Source organism: Paroedura picta, chromosome 1 (genome assembly GCF_049243985.1).
Source record: "Paroedura picta isolate Pp20150507F chromosome 1, Ppicta_v3.0, whole genome shotgun sequence".
Classification (NCBI taxonomy): Eukaryota; Metazoa; Chordata; class Lepidosauria; order Squamata; family Gekkonidae; genus Paroedura; species Paroedura picta.
This window is the reverse complement of record NC_135369.1, coordinates 144,740,563-144,759,418: the sequence shown is the minus strand read 5'-3', so window position 1 is coordinate 144,759,418 and position 18,856 is coordinate 144,740,563.

The following is an 18,856-nucleotide window of genomic DNA, read 5'->3' as shown; positions in this document are numbered from 1 at the left end:
ACCTGGGGCCTCTTCGAGGCCGCAGGCATGCTTTTAGGGCCGGGGAAAAGCCTCCCCCCTCCCCACCAGCTGCAGCACGGCCTTGCCCCTGGGGAAGCCATTCCCAGCCCCCTCCCCCCTTGGTGAGACCACGGCTTCCCCTGGGCCCACAGAGCACACCCGGCACCTCACAGAGGTGGTGAATGCACTCCATGGGGCCGGGGAAGCCATCCCCGGCACCCTCCCTCCCCGCTGAAGCCGCGACCTGCTGTTTAGGATATGTTGGGGAGGCAGGAATAGTGGAGAAAGTTGCCCCACATAAGCATTCAGCTCCCACTTCAGGAGGCAAGAAGTGCATTTGAAGCCCCCAAATATCAGAGAGCATGCTTCATCCCCATTTTGAGCCAGAAACTATACTTGGAGAGAGAGAATATTTAGATTCTTCTTTGGATTCTGATTTTAGGAAAGCAAATGATGTCCCCCCCCCCGCATCTTCTCAGAAGCTACTTGCATGGTAATTGAATGTGTTTTTAAATGCAAACATTTTAAAATGCAAAAATCCTACCACTACAAGACTCAAATATTCTCTACTGTAAATCAGGGCCATTAATATTTATCTACTAGGGTTATTTTTTAAGGCAACAAAGAAATATCCACACAAATAAATGGGAATGTTTTGCACATCCCAAGTTCACAGACAAGCCTTTGCTTAATTACAAGCTCTGTGATTGGCCTTGGATAAATCATGATACCTATGACAGGACTGTTATGAAGCAGAGAGATAACAGCAGTATTGCGAAGCAATTGGTATAAAATGCTATGCTAGAGAAAACATGTCTTATTGCATTCCTAGCACTTGCTTGATGCCTTGATATTGTAGATAGTTTCTGGGGTTAATAAAACAGTTTAGAGTTAAGCACAGAAGGGTCCACTGTGTTTTTCTGTTGGGGATTAACCACAGGAGCCTGTGTTGGGGAAGCCCTGACCACCCAGCTGCCAGGGAGCCATTTCTGCCAGCCTCTCTGCAGTCTCTGGAACTGGAGGTGCAGGTGGGGGCATCTTCAGGTGATCAGCCAAGGCAATCAGCCAGAGGCCCATGGGGTCCCTCCACCAGCCCTTCTAGAAAAAGAAGAAGAAGAGTTGGTTCTTATATGCCACTTTTCCCTACCCGAAGGAGGCTCAAAGCGGCTTACAGTCGCCTTCCCATTCCTCTCCCCACAACAGACATCCTGTGGGGTGGGTGAGGCTGAGAGAGCCCTGATATCACTGCTCGGTCAGAACAGTTTTATCAGTGCCGTGGCGAGCCCAGGGTCACCCAGCTGGTTGCATGTGGGGGAGTGCAGAATCGAACCCGGCATGCCAGATTAGAAGTCTGCACTCCTAACCACTACACCAAACTGGCTCTCTACTGCTTTCCCCCATCCTTGAAGCTTCCTCACTACTGCACCCAATAATCAGGAGGCAGAAATGGCCCTGGAAATGGCTTTACCTATTACTCCGGGGCGGGGGGGGGGGGGAGTAGAGGTCTGAACTAAGTGAAAGCATTACCAGGAGGTTTTAAAAGTTTTTTCTCTCTGGGCTGACAACAGGCCAGGAGGTGGAAGTCAGTTCAATAGACTCTCCAGCCTCTCCTCAGCTGTCTCTTAAGAAATGCCAAGAGGTCCAGCTCTTTTGGCAACCTTAAATAAACAGATGTAAGCATTAACCATTTACTATTATACATGCCAATAAAGAATGTCTGTGTGGTGAAACTAACACAGTAACATGTGCTTACTATGACCAACCATATACACAATCTGAACCAGCCCTTGTCCAAACAGTTAATTTAAGTGGTTGTCTTTATTTCCTGTTCAAAGGGGTAGATGAAGTACACCTGAGACACAGGGTTGGATCTAGCAATTCATCAGCATAAGGCATGGATAGTCACAGATTTTTCCCATCTAGCCCCTTTTCCACAGCATCTCCCCAGAGAATTTTAAGACAAGGATTTGCAACTGAACTCTAGCAACACATCTCCAATTCTATGACCCTCTTTTTGCACAGCAAGTCCAAGCGAGCATTAAACAGAATTTAAAATGTGCTCGAGATTTCATTTTTCTTGGACCACAAATTGATGTGAGTGGCAATTGTTGTATGGAAATAAAATGTCAGATTGTTGTGGGTCACTCAGCAATGACGAGCTTGAAGTAAACATGAAAAAGCAAGGACATAAACCGGACTGCCTAATGTAGATTAAGTAGATCTATCATATTTCCGATAGCCAAAGTCAGATGATGAAAAAAATCAGACAAGAGAAGAATCGATTTGTTTGAACTCTGGTACTGGAGAAGGCTTCTGCAGGTTACATGGATTGCAAAAACCACGAACAAGGAAATATTACGGCTCATAAAGCCTGATATATCAGTGGAAGGCAAAATCATGAAACCCCAGCTCACTTACGTTGGCCATATCATGTGATCCAACTCAATGGAGAAAGCAATTATGCTAGGATTGGTCTGTGGGAAAAGGAAGCCAGGCCAACAAATAATGCAATTGTTAGATACAATCAAAATGACCACTGACCACAACACTGCACAACTAAAAGAAGCGGTGCAAAATTGAAAGTTGTGTCATATGATTGCCAAGAGTTCGACTTAACTGAATGGCTATCATCATCATCATCAAAATGAAAAACCATCACTTTCTGAACTGTCCCTTCAAGTAATAAATATTAAATAGTGTAAGATGCTTTCATAATTTCCTGATAAAAGTAAAATATAGGAATGAAAACAAGAGATGCAATCATTTTTGTACATATTCCTTTCATTGGATTAAGGAATCTAAATTTACCAATGATTTAGTAGAGTTGTGCCCCCCAATTAATCTGCACAATTGTAACACTGAGAGAAAATATCCTTTTCTAGAAAAGTAGTTCAGTCAAAAATAATATTTTTGATAGTGAAAAATGTGTGTGATGATGCTTGTAAAAGGATTCCGATTAAGTTAAATAACTCCCACTTGCTCCACAAGGGCAGCTGAGCTTTTAAGAGACAGCACTCGACTAACTTAATAAAACCAAAGATAGTGGTAGGAGCTTGGACAGTAATTAATTAAATTACAAACTAGTGGTCAGGTAACCAAGTGAGAGAAATCCAATAGAGCTAGAAGCATCTATCACTATCTTGGCAACCAATAATTTGAATAGACCTTTATGTTCCCATTTATAAGGCCTTCCTTAGAAATATGGGAGTTGTCTGAAGATTGAAACAAAAAGCTGCAGGTAATCAGCCACTCTCGATAAAACTGGAAAGTAAGCACTGTTGATTCTCAGCCTATACTGGATGTGAACTATGTTGATAATCAGAGCCAGATTTCCTTAATGGGAGGAAGTCAACTAATTTTTCCTGAGTGGGTGGGAGTGTGTTTCCTAAATGGTTGGGAGTCAATGTAGGGTGATATGACCATAAATGGTCATGTCAAACCACCCACCCCTCCAAAAATGGCCAATGATGGGCCAGGAGTGGGTGGGAAGGACCCCAGGTGAGCATGTACACAGCTATACTTCCCAACCATATTCTGGATGATCACACCATTTCTGAGGTTTCTGGAAGCCTGGAAAATGTTTCAGGGGTTTCTCAATGGCAAAAAGTTGAGACTTAGACCAAAGTCTGCAGTGCCAAGGCTAGGGCTTCCAGTGTTTGAATATGCCAATCAGAGTGTATCTACTCAGGTATCCACTCAACTACTAAAATCAATAGGGCAAACTAGATTATTGACATTATATGACCATTATCGAAAGTGACAGTAATACAGATATATCAGTATTCCGTATGCCAGCAAATTGAACCAAAATTACAGTGGAGGTGCTGATGCCTGTCCTTTAAATGGCCCCCAAATTTCAAATGAATTGGTCTCTGAGCAAGGTACCCCTAGCTACTCTCCTTTGTTTTGGGGAGGGAAGCATTCAATGGTTTCTTCCAGGACAAAGGATAGCCAAAGACACAAAAGCAAGTCAAGCAACCCCTGGCCCAAAGCTTCTCAAAACAGACATAATCAACAAGCCCAAAAAACCAATGCAGAACCAAGGAATCTCAGCAGAAGCATGGAACAACAGGGCAATCCTAGCACAACCAATGTATGCTCTGAGAATCAAGCCAATGTCAAAACAGAGATTCCCCTGCAAACCACAAACTTGATGCAAACCAACTACACAGAAAATACAATGTTTCAAGACCCATAAAACTGATATCAAAGCACAGAATCGAAGTCAAATCAGCTTGACAACCAAACCTTGGAAAGAAGAAGACAAAATATCCTTGGGATATATATTTGGACTAGGTATGCCCAAGTGCACATTCCTACAGTGAACACTTTGATTTCTTAATGCAACCATGCCCCAGTTATTCTTAAAATTAAAAGGCTTCTAAAAGCCTAGAGAAAACAAATTTGTTTTATATTTGCATATTTATGGCACAAATAAACACAGATTTACAGATCCCGGCATGCAATATCTCTGTCTTCTACGGCAAGGATAAATCATGTATGCAGATTGAACGTAAAAAGTGTGAAATGGCTTAGAAATGTAGTGACAAAATAAGGTGTCACACAAGGGGTGTCAGAAATGGTCTTTGCCAGGGCTGAGGGTTGGACTGGAGCCTCTTCTCAATTTGAGTTTCACCATACATTTGATATACTTCATTTGTACCCCACCTTTCTCCTCACTGGGGACTCCAAATGGCTGCCATGGTTTTCCTTTCCACCAGTATATCCTTAATGCAACCCTGTGAAGTATGTTAGTCTGAGAGGGTGTGACTGGCCCAAGGTCTCCCAGGAAGCTTCTATGGCAAGAGAGGGGATTTGAACTTGGGTTTCCCATAGCTGAGTCCTACACTCCAACTACTGCAGAGCAGTGGCTGCCAATTACACAATACAGAAGGAAAGTTGCATCTGAATAATCAAAAGGCAACATTCACTGGAAAGGGAAGAAAGAGTTACAGACTCAGAGCTGATCTAGCTGGACCAAGACACAGTCACATCCAGGGCTTGGCTTCTTGTATCCATACTCTTGGTAGTGGATCTTGGTGGGTAAGAATACCACCAGTTTATAACATGCAGTGCATTTCATTGTCCCTTCCCAATAAAGACTGTTGACTAGATGGTATAAGAAACCACATTGTAGAGACTAAGGTGGAGCAAGACTTACCAACAATTAAGAACATTCTTCAACACAGACAATTCTAGGCACAAAAAAAAATGCATCTCCATATTTTTTCATGTGGGTGTAACTGGACTTCCTTTATGTAGGTGTATAGAAAACTGTAGGTTTGTACATTACAATGCAATACGTGTATAGTTATCCGTAGCAAATTGGACCCTAGAACACACGAGTGGAAGGAACTCATGATAGTGAATCTTCCCCAGCTTCCCCTATTTATGAAAGGTGAGGATCAGAAGATCCCCATGAACAAAATGCCACACAGTATGGGGCTGTAGTTGAGAGGGGGGAACACGGGAAATCCCCCTCCCCCTCATTGTCTAGAGCTCAATAGACCTTTGGATTCCCAAAACCACATATGGAATGATAAACATGCTATATAATAAGAAATTGGATAATAGGGCGTACACTATTTAAGTAAAAGATCTCCCTGTGATTGCATAATTTTACACCAACCATAATATTTCTTTTACATTTCAAGTTAGGACATTAAACTTAGTCACATGAGCAGAAAAATGAAGTAGAGTTTAAACACTTGCTATGCCAAATCTGTAAATGTTTGCCTGGCCTCCCAGCAAAATACAAAGGGGAAAAAAATCAGATCAGGTAATTCCTTCCTCCTCACTTTCCAGCTAGGCCCAGCATGATTCAGAGCCTGATCTGCTGTCGGCAGGAGGCCCAGCATGACTCCTGAGTTGTGCTGCACCTACCAGGCTCAACAGGGCTCCTGGTTACATGGTCGTGAACATAGGGGCCAATGGGACTCCTGGTCCAGGTAGCTGCCAACAAAGCCCAGTGGGGTTCCTGGCCCACATGGCCACTGACAGAGAAGGTAAGTAGAAAAATAGCAAGTAGTGAAGAATGTTTGTAGAAAAATCTGTTTGGGGTATGTGTGCCCCTAATCCAAAGTTTCAGTTATCCACAGATAGGGCACGTAAATGGAAAACAAGATCTGACTACAGATATCAAATACATTCAAATCATAGCTCTATATTTACACAATAGGCAAAATTAACCAATGAATACTTAGAGGCATCATTTCAGAGTATATTATATCTGATTATACTAAACAAAAATCATAGTAGTACTTTGGGAGTACATCAGATTCCAGGTAACAATACCAATGCTCCCTCAAGTCCTTTGCAAATCTAATATTTGTGATGCAGTGTCATGAGATTTGTGATGCCTTAAACATTGTTCCTTGACTAATTAATATGTCTGACAGGTTAATATTAGTGCATAAATTATATATTTAATAATGTAAACTATATTAAACCAGAAGTCAAATGTGTGATGGCATCATGGCACCATGGTTTTAAGGCAAGACACAAAACTGCATTTGCAATCAACCTCTCTTTTGCTGCCGGATGTGGTGAAATTATGGGCACAAGACAGCACTAGTGTGAAAGCAATGTGCTTATTCTCATTTTCCCATGAGAAATAAAGTTTCACTTTATCAAAGAAATAGAGCTTGGTTTTTATACCCTGCTTTTTATTACCCAAAGGAGTCTCAAAGCAGCTTACAAACACCTTTCCTGTCTTCTCCCCACAATAGACATCCTGACAATTTGCCCCAACTCACCGCTTGTCTGGTGGCAGGGCAAATTCCCAGTTCCGCATGACATCGGTGTCACCCCAGGGTCATCCCAGGCCTGGCCTGACTCAGGTCCTCATTTGCCCTGTGGCAAGGGAATGCATTTTTGCACCAGGCGTCAATGGGGCCTGTCCCGTCAGGGCCGTCTAGAAGGGAAGAGTCAGACAGTCCTGGCCCGGCTCCTCCCCACCCTTGCTCAGGTATGGTGTCCTGGAAGGGACAAAAAAAATGCTCCAGGCAGATCTGCTGCAGAGCACAGTGGAGCCACTTGGGCTTTTTTGGGTAGTTTGTTTAAGAACGTGGTATTCAATTGGTAGCACGTTCTTAAACAAACAAAAAAAGGCCCCCACTGCCCTGCAGTGCCCCAGATGCTGTGCAGGAGCACAAATCTGGGGCAGATGAGGTACAACAGACCAAAGGCTCCCGCATGCAGAAGTGGTAAGAGGCTGGGCAACCTGCCCTGGCTCAAACACTAGGAGGCAGCCTGGCGTGGAGCCACCCGTGTGGTAAAGGTCCCTGTGAGGAAGATGGGGCTGAGGGGGCTCTAACAGAACTGCTCTGAAAGAACAGCCCTACAAAATCTGTAATTGGCCCACCATCACCCAGCTGTATGTCTAGGGAGGAGCAGGGAATCAAACCTGGTTCTCCAGATTAGAGTCTGCCACTCTTAACCACTATAACCAACTGGCTCTCAAGAACAACACAGCACTGATTATTGTCATCCCTCATTCCTACTTCCAAATGTATCTTTTGCTACCAGCATGGACTGACCATTTTTGCTAGGATGCAACATTTTCCCTGCCAGTTCTGAACATTTAGAAATCTGCTTTTTAAACACAAAGAGTGCCTTCTCTCTTGGAGCTGCAGAATAGTTCATTACAGCCTTCGATAGCTCATGGGATGCAGGAAAGTGCTTTCTTTAAACTGAATGAAAATCAAGTAACTTCTCACATCTGGGATTATCAGTGGCTGATGCTAGAAAATTGCTCACATGAAAGAAGCAAAGAAGAGTCCTTATGAAAGCTCATAAAAGAAAATAGAAAATTGCAACGACTGTATAATAGCCTGTATTTTGGCAAACCACAAGGACCACGTTTTCCTTTTCTAACAATGCACAAATCTTTCCTGAAGGGAAAGTGAGCCTTCCCTTGCCACCCTCATCCCTCTCTTTACTCATCTCTTTGTTGCCTCTTCCCATGTCACCAGTAACACTGCAGTCGACTGGGGGCATTTGTTGCAGCTTCTGTTGCTTTCTACAGCATCAAGGAGAAGGGCAGCACTAAACCAAGCTCGAAATCATTAAGGAGTGGGCTCTACGAAGTCTCACAAGTGCGGTGTAGTGGTTAGGAGTGTGGACTTCTAATCTGGCATGTTGGGTTCGATTCTGCACTCCCCCACATGCAGCCAGCTGGGTGTCCTTGGGCTCACCACAGTGCGGATAAAGCTGTTCTGACCGAGCAGTAATATCAGAGCTCTCTCAGCCTCACCCACCCCACAGGGTGTCTGTTGTGGGGAGAGGAAAGGGAAGGCAACTGTAAGCCGCTTTGAGCCTCCTTCGGGTAGTGAAAGCGGCATATAAGAACTAACTTCTTCTTCTTCTTCTTCTTGATGGTCACAGAATGGGCTTTTTCCACCCATGCATTCCTGTTTCCACCACCATGTTCCTCCAAAAGCCACTGCTGATGGTGATAGGGAGTCTTTGGGGAAGGTGCAGGATGCTGCACCTTGAAGAGGGGAGGCACAGCACTCCTCTCCTGTACGGGCAACACTGCCATCTTCTCACACTGGGTGCATACTGCAATGTGATACCTTCACTTTGGAAGCCTATGCCAGGGGTGGCCAATCTGTGGCTCTCTGGATGTCCATGGACGACAATTACCATGAGCCTCTGCCAGTCCATGGAGATCTGGAGAGCCACAGTTTAGCCCCCCCTGGCCTATCCATTTCTAATATGTTCACAGGAAACAATGATTGACACTTGGGGGCTTTCCGCACCGGGATCCTTGTAGCAAATTGTTTGCTGAACGAAAAATTGCCATTTAAAATAATGGAATTTGTCGTTATGCATACCTGCCTTTGTAGTGGAATCCAGTTGCGTTTCCATCGTTTCCCACAGGCTTCCGGTCTCGGCAAAAATCGCTAGAAAGGAAGCGCTATTGCCGAGCTCGTCCCGCCCCTGGCCGTCAAGCAGCCAATGGGCGGCCATTAGCATGCTCCCAAACAGCCCCTTTCCCTTTAAGGAAGGTTTTTTTTTTTTAACACACCCGTTGCAACGAATATGCGTTGCTTCGTTGCAACGGAGAGACCCATCCAGCTGGTAGGTGTGTTGAGCTGCCGTTTCATCGTTGCCACGCTCCCCCCGAGTGAAAAAAAATCCCCCCCCTCACGGGCGCGATTTTCGGCCGAAAACAGTGTGAAAAATAAAGGGAAAATAAATCAGCAAACGGGCTTCTCTGTTGTTTGTGCTTAGTGACTGTAAACAGCTCTGGGGAGGGACTGCAGCCGGGGAAGCCTCACTGGCTAAACGGAGGCTCGCCGGTGCATTGATCTCCGCTCGCTCGGAGAAAAAAAAATGGCGATCGCTTCGCCGGAAGATCAGAGGAGAGAGCCAGGGGGAGGGACTTTGTAGAAACCACAACAATGGTAACGCACAGAACTTTCCCGCTAGTGTTGCAGATTGGTTGCAGGAGTGTAGCGCTTTCCAGAGGGTGAATCCACTTTTGGGGATTTCCCTGAAAGTGCTACAAGGAAGTGCTTTTTGCGGATCGGTTTCAGGTGTGTGGCAGATTGTCAACGACGTTGTGCATAACGGCAAATCAGTAGCGTTTTCAATTGGCAACCATTGTGCGATTTTGAAGGAGTGCGGAAAGCCCCTTGCATTTTTCTGGAGTCACATATATCTTGACTTGTCTACTCTCACCATGCTACCACATCAGGAGCAGGGGTTAGAACATAAATTCAATAGCTGGCCCATGAGCTCATTGTCTTCCAGCCCAGGGTACAGTGCTTCCCTCCATCCATTCCACACACTAATGTTCAATGGCCATGGATGTCCCAGCATTCTGTTTGTCATTGGACATCCTGGGACACAGCTTTTTTTTTTAATGAATAAATCAGATCCTGCCCCTCATGCCGGGGGGGGGGCAGTCTTCCCAGCTGCTGAAGGCTGAATGAGGCAGAGATTTCCAACATTCAGGGATCCCTCGTATCTCCTTGCCCCTCCCCATCATTGGCAGATGTAGAATCAGCGATTCTAAACAGGCAAATGCATGCACCTTAACTCTACATAACTCTACTTCAGTGAATCACGTCTATCCTGGTTCACTGGGGGTAAACATGTCGATATGCATCAAAATGAAAATCTTTAACAGAGTAACTTCTCTCCATAATCAGAGTTACCAGATCCAGAGAGATGGAGACACAGATTGTGTTTTCAGAGTGGGGCATAATGGGAGATCTCTGGTTGCTGCACCCTCACTGCATTGGAGCTGAATTAGAAAAAAAGAACAATCCATACATATCTATGGATGCTACACAACTAAAAGGAAACTATTTTTCTGCTCCTTGAGAAAGCACCTCGAGTGAGAAATAGGGCTCATTGCAGTTCCCACGCAGCACTATTTCCACAGAATAAAAAGTGCCTGTTTTAAAGAGACCATTCCAGTAAAACGAACTTCCCCATTATTTCAACATGTGAATGGGGGGAAAACCCCTGCACCTTGTATAATTCTCCTTTCTGTGTAGCTCTTAAAAGTCTAGGAGCCTTCTCAAAGATCGGTCCAAGCAATCCAAAGATCTAAAGAAACAAAAAACTTAACAGATGTTGCTGTGGGACAGATGTCATTTTGGGGAGGGGCTGTGACCACTGGCAGGGCAGAAAGTCCCAGGTTCAATCCCCAGCATTTCCAGTTAAAGGGATTAGGTCGGAGTGAAAGACTTTGGCCTGAGACCCTGGAGAGCCACTGCTGGTCTGAGAAGACAATACAGACCTTTGATGGAGCCAGAGTCTGAATTTGTAAAAGGTTAATTCATGTGTTTATGGGGGTCGTGGTATTGAACAGTCAGCTCCAACCAGCTCTGTCAGCATTTTAGCGGGAGTAAAACAAGGTTTGAATATCCAATAGCGGATAAGTTGTGGATCTAGAGTTGCCAGCAGCCTAGAAGGGGGGAAATCCAGGCCCATTCCGCACACATTGGATAATGCACTTTCAATGTGCTTTGGCAGCTGGATTTTCCTGTGCGGAACAGGAAAATCAACTTCTAAAGTGTATTGAAAGTGCATTATCTATTGTGTGCAGAATAGGCCCCAGACTTTTTAATAGAGGCGTAAGGAGAAGAGCTAGTTTTTTATACCCTGCTTTTCACTAACTGAAGGAGTCTCAGTGGCTTACAATCACTTTCCCTTCCTCTCCCCACAACAGACACCCTGTGAGGTAGGTACGGCTGAGAGAGTTCTGACAAACCTGCTCTGTGAACACAACTCTAACAGGACTATGACAGGCCCAAAATCTTCCAGCTGGCTGCAGGCGGAGTGGGGAATCAATCCAGCTCTCTAGATTAGAGGCCACCATTCTTAACCACTACACCAAGTTGGATGTTATTTACAAGATGATGCTATTTACCTCCATGCCATGAAAATTTTCAGCTGCTAATTGCCACACATTAAGCCTCTATTAAAGGATTTTTCCCCTCCAGGCTGTTGGCAACCCTGTTGTGGGGGGACTGGTTAACCGTTCTCCATGCCTGTTTTCCAATTTCAATTCTCATTACCCACCAAGCAGGGTTGCCATTTACCTCCAGGCCAAGAAAGTATTCAGCCACCCATCCATCCAATAAGAGCTTAGAGCAATACAGAGAGGAAGAAATTCTCTCCCCAGAACTTAGGCTATTCACCCCCCCCCCCATTCAGTGTAGCAGGCGTAAGGCAAAAATGTTTGCCTTCTTCTTGCCATGACTAAGAAGGCAAGACATGCTCTCTCTCTCTCTCTCTCTCTCTCTCTCTCTCTCTCTCTCTCTCTCTCTCTCTCTCTCTCTCTCTCTCTCTCTCTCTCTTGGAAGTGAATGACTGTCCACCGTATAGCTTCCCATTACTTGATTCCTGTGGGGGAGGTAATAGATTGCATTCTGCATGCTTGCCAGCTGATTCTTTGCTTTTGCTAGAATCATATGCTTTTGTGTTTCATAGACCAATTTCGTCTGTAAATCTAACCAGTGGTATGTGTGGTTGTTCTTTGTCTCATTAGACTTTTGAGAAGAACTCGAGGCACTATGACCTGATTGGCAGAACAGAACAGAATGTAGCAGCCTCAGGACTGCCAGCCCACACGCTGGATGCCTTTTTAATGACAACGGCTTGAGACAACTCAGGCAGGAACTGGCTTTACAGCTCAGCGGCATTATATATTAGGCACACAGCTGATGTTTTTTAGCTTGGCTGTCCATTCCTGCAAAACCACAGGATTGGGACTGTAGCCATTTGAACTTACTACATGGCCCGACTTCTAGTGGTGTGTGGAAGTATTACTACTAGTATAGTAAGAAGATCATAGTCTGACGAAGGGTGCTTGCACTCGAAAGCTCACGCCTTGAATACATCTTTGTCGGTCTTAAAGGTGCTACTGGACTCTGATTCTATTGTGCTACTGCAGACCAACACGGCTACTCATTTGAATCTACTAGTATAGATATTCAATATGAATTCATGACATCCTAGTCCAGTCTTTCTCAGCCTTATTACCATTGAGAAACCCCTGAAGCATCTGCTGCTCTGTTACCTGCTGCTACCCCAACCCCAACCCCACCCCGCATGCAGTTAAGTTAAAGTGAGAGTACTTACCTCTCTGGACTCCATTCGCTACCACATACAATGAACCTTAGCCAGCAAGGAATTTTATGGCCAGGGCCCCTCTCCTTTCCATCCTCTTGAGGCCCATCATTGGCCATTTTGGGAGGGGGGCAGGTTGATAAACATATAGGGACATATCAGTGGATATTTATTTTTGAAATAAAAATTATTAAAAAGTAATTAACGTCCACCTTCCAGGGCCATCAAAAGACTCCAGGGTTTCCCAAAACCCCTATTGAGAAAGTCCATGACATCACTAGGCTCCCAGCGTCTCAAATTTGGCAATGCTGGGCATATGGTAATCCCATGTACAGAGCTACCATACTTGCACCTTCTTTTGAATGTCCTTACTGGAGTTCAGGGATAGGGGGCTGCCACTCATTTGCTTCCTCTAGAGAACATGCCATGGTCAGAGAGCTTCCTGACTATTCCATAGGTCAGATGTCTATCCAAAACTGGGTGGCATGGGAGAGAGAATTTTTACAATGCTGAAGAATTACCTTATCTATATATTAAGCTCACCTTTAGATAAGGAGAGACAACCCTCCAACATGCAGAACAATACAAAAAGATGTACATAATTAAGCACAAAGGTATAATAGAGAATAGAAACTAATATTTATGAATTCATTGAAGGAGCTGTTTGTTTCCTTGTGGTGAGCCAAGTCTAACATCTCCAATTCATCAAATACCAGATTCTTTCAGTGCATGTCACAGAAATCAAGATATAGTCTTCCACTGGGAATACAAACCTCTTATAACAAAGCGATTGCAATAATAATACGTCATTATGAGTTTAACTCCCCTCTTCAACCATTCACTTTACATATAAATAATTATAAGTTACCATATTCAAAGTGAGACGAGCCCAGCCAATCTCCACCCACTGACTGTACCCCTTCAGGGTGACACCAACTAGTTTCTGAGGATCATCTGTGAGGTAAATATTGATTTTCCAATTTAATCACACTTAAAACTCAACCACGGTTTGTGGTACATCCGATCTATTGACTGGAAGTGCACCCACACCAAAGCTCCCCACCCCCCAAAAGAAAACAGTTTGTGCAACCATTTTCTGACATACTTTTCAAAATGGTGCAAGAATCAAAATAACCTGGGTAGTAGTTCATTGTGGAGGGTTTTTTTTTTTTTTTTGGTGGGGGGAATTATAGATGTTAGGGAAGGATAAACCAACTATTGGTTGTACTTAAAGGAAAGCAATGCCACAGCCGCATTGCTGCAGGCATTTGCCATCACATTGTATCCCTCCAGTATTCAGGTGCCTCATAGTATGTCTGGAGCACAGCTACCCATGTGGGATACTGCAGGCCCCAACTGGAATGGAAAACAGCACATAGGTTCAAAAGTGCTTTCCTCCCCCACTGATCTAACCTGGTGTGTTACCAGATGGACCTGGAGGGAACCCGGCTGAAGCTCCTGACACTGGGTGGTGGGGAGAGAATCTCTAGCAGCACAACAAATTCAGAGTCCAGTGGCACCTCTAAGACCAACTGAGTTTTATTCAAGGCGTGAACTTTTGTGGGCATGCAAACTTCCTCAGATACAATGTGTGCACACGAAAGCTCATATATCTTGAGGAAAACTTTGTTGGTCTTAAAGGTTCCACGGGACTCTCAATGTGTTCTGCCGCTTCAGACCAACCCGCCTACCCACTTGAATCTCTAGCAGCACAGTCATGCCCACTTATTGTTCAGGTGTGTCTTAAACCTCAGTTAATGCCACTCAAGCTCAGGCTCAATGTTAGCATGATCTTCTGAACAACATTTCAAAAGCTGCTCGGTTGTTTTTCTCCAGTCTGGCGTGAAGTGAGTTATCACAAATCCTCCCCTCCCCTCCCAAGGTACAAAGGTAAGGACAAAAGCAGAGGGGACAGGGTGTCTTACTGCAGAGACTGCAGAACTCCCCATTTGCATGTCTGGCTAATGCTTTGTGTGTCACTGGATTCTTGCAGCTGGGCTTCCAGGCTTATTTTACCACAATATTTTTCATGGAGCGCTCACCGAGGCATCTGTTGAATTCTGCTTCAAGTGAAAGTGGGGATTATTATAAACCAATCTTTATTTAGTTCCAACAGCATAACACCCTGGTGCTTTCCAAATACATCTCTCTCTTCTCCACAATGACGGCTGAAAGGAAGACCCTTAACTATCTCATCCGGCTTAGGGGCTGTTGAGAGCATACAATCTGTTTCCGGCTGCAGAAAGATGAAGGTCTGAGAGACAGCAGGAGTCATGCTTTGTTTCCAGGGGAGAAGGAGTGGAGGGAAGATGGCCTCCTGCATTGTAAACTCATATTTTATCCAAACAAAGTTGGAGCCCAGAGGCATCTTTAAGAACAACTAAGTGTTATTCAAGGTTATTCAGGGTATGAGCTTTCGTGGGCACGTTCACTTCCTCAGATACAATCATAGGGAAGTTCCAGGGCAAAGGTCAAACTTTGTTCTGCTGCTTCAGACCACCCAAATCTACCAATTTTATCGGTTTTATTTCTTTTTGTAAAAGCCCAAAATATTCTACCTCATTTTTCAGTGAAAAAATAACAACCCAAAGTGACTTTCACTAAATTTTAAATTAGAATATATATTTTTTAATTTCCAAGTATCTGCCCTCAGTTATTCCTTTGCCTAACTTGGCCCTCAGCTGTTCCTGTGTACACCACATTATCTCCCCCAACTTTCATAAAGCTAGGCCTGCTTTCTCTCCATCTCCACACTTTCCCAGAGAAAAGAATCCCTCTTGCTTCCTTCCCCCCATGCTCTATGAATGTGCAGGAGCACAGTCATGTGTTTAGCAAGACATTTCTTTAAAGGGCCCAACGTACTCGTATATTCCAAGCAACCAAAAGTGCCATTTTCCCTTGTCTTCATTTCATAGATCTGAAACATACAAAAAAATTAAGTAGGTGTTGCCAAAACAGTTTTCTGCACAGAAACCTGATCTGATGAAAGCATTAGATTATTTTATGGACTGCCTTGATGTTTGACCAGATTCGTTTCCTACTTGTTCCATATTTTAGATTCTATTTTTTCTGCACGCCATCTTTGGGATTTATACTATCAGAGCCTTTATTGTTCTCATTACTTGAATGGCATTTCAGACTCACATCTTGCATGTGCAAGCATTAGGCAGAGACAAAGAGCATAATCAAAGCCATCCATTAATGACTGGTGTATCTGCAACTTGTGAAGGGCTTTCCTCCAGCTGGAGTAAGAACCACAGACTGCAGGGAGGCTTCAGACTTTGCTCAGTGAATTGTCACTACCTTGTTGATACAAGTTTCATTTGTATTTTGGCCAGTGGGTGGGACATCTGAAGAATGAGGCCACCGAGAAAATATATATATATATTTGCTCTAGTTAATAAACTAGAGGAAACAAAGAACACACAAAGACTTGTGGGGGGGGGCATCTAATTTTCCCTCTTCTACTATTTCCTCCTTCCCTTCCCTGAAAACCCCTATAGCCTTATCAATGAAGGCCCAAACCACAAAGAAAGCCTGCCTAACATTTTCCCACCTGCACCAGGTGAGGCAGCTTGCATATCTCTCAGAGTTGGACCTAGCCAGACTGATCCATGCAATGGTCACTTTTAGGCTAGACTTCTGCAACTTGCTGTACGGAGGGCTGCCCAGGTACTCCAAATGGTTCAATATGTGGTTGGATGAGTCCTAACAGAGACTCAATAAAATCCACATATAACACTCACATAGGTGTGGGGACATATTTTCCCTTATATTCCACCAAGAGCAGTAAGTTCTTCAGATTAGGTATGTGTGATTTGAACTGAAGCAGCTGCTTCAGTGCCAGATCGGGGCTGCCTCAGTGACAGGTCACTTTGAGGCGGTCTGAATCCCCCCATCACCAAAGAGAGACTGAGCCGAAGCAGCCGCCTTGGAGTGGCCATTTAAATTTTAAAGGGAATTTCTGCTTTCCCACCTTTCTTGGAGCCTGCAGGGGCAGGGTTTAAGTTACACCTATCAAACTTTCAGGGTAGCTCCAGTAGGGTCTTCCTGACTCCCCTCCAATTTTCAAAAAGATTGGACCAAGGGGTTCAATCCTAGGGGCTCCAAAAGAGGGTGGCCCCATTTGTCCCATTATATCCAATGGAACAGACACTCCATTGACTTTCATTGGCACCAAAGCACTTCAGCCAAGGCCAAAGCGGTCTGAGGCAGCCTTGGCCAAAGCTGAAGAGGTCCAGATTGGGACCGCTGTGCACAACCCTACTTCAGATCAACACCTGCTCAGGACCCCTGGCCTAAAAGAGGTGAAAGGAGCCCCAGCCTTGTGGAATGTGCTCCCAAATGAGTTCAGAGACCTCTGGAACCTTACTCAATTCTGCAGGGTCTGCAAGATGGAGCTATTCCATCAGGTTTATGGTCAGGGCCCAAAATAACATCCACCAAAAGATGCTGACCTCACCACTGTCAAGGAGGGGAGAGATAGAAAGATCAGCTCCTGACACCAAAAAGAACCCCCTGTCTGAAATGTTTAGTTGGGGGCATTAGTTTAATTAATAATGTTTTAACTTTTTATGTTTTATACAGTTGTCACCTGCCATGAGCAACATGGAAGGGTGGGCTAAAAACAAAAAAATGCTATTATTATTAATTAATTAATACTAATTATTATTATTAATTATGGAACTGTTTTTACCTGCCTCAGTTGTGAGATTTAGGGTGTTAAAATCCAGTTGTCTGGATTCCCGAAATCGCGATTTAAAAAAGGTCAAATCACAACCTGGCTACAGGACAGCCTCGGGATGTTGACATTATGTGGAGAAGGCTATATATGCCACCAACATGCTAAGGCTGTCCAGGAACAAATTTTCTCATGTGGAAATGGCCAGAGTATTCCAGCAGGCTGGGGCCAGTCTTTCAGCTAAACAGGAAGAGATTTGTTTGACTACAACTCTTACTGCATGAGCTATTTTGTTGGCAAAATTGAACATATATACAGTTGATGAGGAAATTAATTGAGGAAGTCTTTTTATACCTCTCTTCTCTTGTATCTTGTGCTGAGGTTAAAGCTTTCCTGACGTAGAGCTAGCTGCAACTTGTCTGAAGTGGATACTTTAACAATTTCTGTCTTTCTGTGTCTACAAACCAGGATTCTGAACCAGTGTGTGGGCAAGACATCACGACCAATTTATTCTCAGCCAGCATGTCTTCAGACTTGGCATGCAAGGGCAGGAAGGAGAACACAAGCTTTAGGGATTCACAGGGTCATGCACAGATCTAATGGACCCTGGTTTGTTTGGCTGTAGGAAAGTTAGTTAGCACCACTCTTCCAAATTTTAAAATTCTGTGGCTGGATGCTAAATTTACAGTGAGAGCTGGGGAGTCAATCTACATGTAGGGCTGTATGAATCAGAGTTCAGCCATGGCTCCCTCATTTAATTCAACCACCCTAAGCCAATCTGGCTTGCAGCATCAGGGTTGCTATGCAACGGTCTCCTTCTATTGCCTTTTTATTTTTAATTTAGAGGCGGCAGATATTTTTGCCACACTGAAGTAGTCTTTTTAAAATCCATGTGTGAGCCAAGTTCAAAATAAAAGAACATTCCAGTTCTGAAAAGAGTGAATAGCCGAAGCAGGTAAGTTTAGGTGAGTCAGTGACATTTGTCCGTGTGTGGCATCAACAGTGAACAGAGGTGTGCCAAGCAAGATACGAAGACCCCTCCATAGATCACATGCCTCCTACACATAATTAATCTCAGCATGGGGAAAACATTAACAGCATCCTGTGTGAAAATTGCACTGCCTGTTTTTCTGCAATTATGTGTCTTTTGAAGCCACAGCATGGAGCAGTGTTTTCAAACTTACCTAATAGCAGTAAAGTAGCCTCCGATACTATACTACGGAGTCCTTATTGTTTTTCTCCATGGAAATTAAATAGGAAATTCGCAACATGCCCCATATGAAGCAACCTTAAGACCTATATACAGTGATCTACCTTGCTTACAGATCTTCATCTTGATTTTTTTCCTTTGGTTCCCATGTGACTGGAGGGGAAGAATTAAAAGCAGAGCCTAGTGGGAAGCCAGAGAAAGAGTGGGAATATTAATGTTCTAATTACAAGGGGAATTTAATATACTCAGTGAAGCCTATCTGCAGATCTTTCCTTGAGAACAGAATAAAAAGTGATTGCTGTAACCTGAGATATTTCTCTTGTTCTCTCTCTCTTTTAATGGAAGAAATCATTTGTAGGGAAGGAGTCATTTCT